This window comes from Schistocerca piceifrons, unplaced genomic scaffold (assembly GCF_021461385.2).
Source record: "Schistocerca piceifrons isolate TAMUIC-IGC-003096 unplaced genomic scaffold, iqSchPice1.1 HiC_scaffold_939, whole genome shotgun sequence".
NCBI lineage: Eukaryota > Metazoa > Arthropoda > Insecta > Orthoptera > Acrididae > Schistocerca > Schistocerca piceifrons.
In genome coordinates, this window is record NW_025729211.1 from 180,001 (window position 1) to 182,500 (window position 2,500).

The window sequence follows — 2,500 nt, forward strand, 5'->3', positions numbered from 1 at the left end:
ACCCACACATGTCCTATACAACGGTGCACCCAACATCACAATAGTACCTCCTGTCACAGCGCACAAACAATGACATGAGTCAAAGACACAGGTCTGACACAAGCATAGAATTGGAGCGCCGCCTCTAATAAGCCAAAGGTGCATCCTGACGTGACAAATCTGATCATGTCACAAGCATTCACTTACTATAATCACTATCAACGAACCTGCCGCCCCCGCCCCCCCCTACACCTTTCCTTACAACAACGTGTAACCTAACCTAACCTAACCTATGTTGTACCTTAACCTAACCTATGTTGTACCTTAACCTAACCTATGTTGTACCTTAACCTAACCTATGTTGTACCTTAACCTAACCTATGTTGTACCTTAACCTAACCTATGTTGTGCCTTAACCTAACCTATGTTGTGCCTTAACCTAACCTATGTTGTGCCTTAACCTAACCTATGTTGTGCCTTAACCTAACCTATGTTGTGCCTTAACCTAACCTATGTTGTGCCTTAACCTAACCTATGTTGTGCCTTAACCTAACCTATGTTGTGCCTTAACCTAACCTATGTTGTGCCTTAACCTAACCCATGTTGTGCCTTAACCTAACCCATGTTGTGCCTTAACCTAACCCATGTTGTGCCTTAACCTAACCCATGTTGTGCCTTAACCTAACCCATGTTGTGCCTTAACCTAACCCATGTTGTGCCTTAACCTAACCCATGTTGTGCCTTAACCTAACCCATGTTGTGCCTTAACCTAACCCATGTTGTGCCTTAACCTAACCCATGTTGTGCCTTAACCTAACCCATGTTGTGCCTTAACCTAACCCATGTTGTGCCTTAACCTAACCCATGTTGTGCCTTAACCTAACCCATGTTGTGCCTTAACCTAACCCATGTTGTGCCTTAACCTAACCTATGTTGTGCCTTAACCTAACCTATGTTGTGCCTTAACCTAACCCATGTTGTGCCTTAACCTAACCCATGTTGTGCCTTAACCTAACCCATGTTGTGCCTTAACCTAACCCATGTTGTGCCTTAACCTAACCCATGTTGTGCCTTAACCTAACCCATGTTGTGCCTTAACCTAACCCATGTTGTGCCTTAACCTAACCCATGTTGTGCCTTAACCTAACCCATGTTGTGCCTTAACCTAACCCATGTCGTGCCTTAACCTAACCCATGTCGTGCCTTAACCTAACCCATGTCGTGCCTTAACCTAACCCATGTCGTGCCTTAACCTAACCCATGTCGTGCCTTAACCTAACCCATGTCGTGCCTTAACCTAACCCACGTCGTGCCTTAACCTAACCCACGTTGTCGCCTAACGTAACCCACGTTGTCGCCTAAACCTGCTCTGTAATTGTTATACGACTCGTTCAATTAGTGTAGTGTTGCCCACCCGCAACCCTCGCAATATAGTTCGCTACTCGCACTCCCCGCTCCCCTGTGTATCGCTTCATGTTAAACACCTTGCAAGTCTTGCTCACTTTCCACATGCTCCTGCTGTACACTGTAATGTGGATGGCAGCAGGACGTACATGCCGCCCCTCCCCACGTCCCCACCTTGCCCCCTGCCTTCGCAAGCTGGTTGGTGAGAACTTTGCATGTTCAATGCCCTCCGCATGCGACGTACTCAGGCTACGTTGTGGTGCGGCCTGTGTCAACTGTCCGCTAATGTCGTACGCGTAAACCACAATCTGTACTGCACATTCGTCCTTATGTACTGAATGATACATCGTGGCACATGTGTGACCGTACAACGACTGCGCCCAAAAACGGCGGACCATACAGTGCAAATATTGTGCACGCAGCTACGTGTCGTCTCCCTATGAGAGCTGGATTGCAGTGTGGTACGCCATAGAGACGTGTGGGAGGAACGGACGCCGTGGATGGCGATCAGCATGAGCTGTCTGTTGATGTATTCGGACCTAGTCGTCTCTCCTCACACACCGTGATGGCATGGTGCACCGCGTTCCATATCTGCGACATGCTACAGAGGCCGGTTGACAGTCGTTCGAGCAATGGACATCGCATACGTACGGGGGCCACCTTCCACGTATTGTCTAGGCGTGCACATTTTGTTGCGTGTATGTGGGCAGACGTAGTGTGGCGTGACACCTGACACAGGCATGCAATAATCGTGGAAGTTGCAAATGGCGATGGACGCCTGCGTTTTCTGGTGAAGTTACGCAAATGAACAAATGGTAACCTGTTGTGGTGCGGTTGTTCTCGCTAGGGGTGAATCGGTGATGGCGACGATAGGTTGAGGTACTAACCGGTTGTTCCAGCGATACCCACCATGCCGACGAAACTGAACGGCATCTGGGTGTGAAGCGATACGCGGCGGTGGCTGGGTGGGACCGTCCCCGGCCGGTGAGGGGGCGCCTCCCGGCGTGCTGGCCGCGCGGTGCGTGGGCGCACGCGCTACAGCCGGCTGGTGGGGGCGGCCAGTGGCAGGCGCGCCGGCCGACGGACGCGGCAGGCGTCGCAGCTGCGCGCCGGCGCA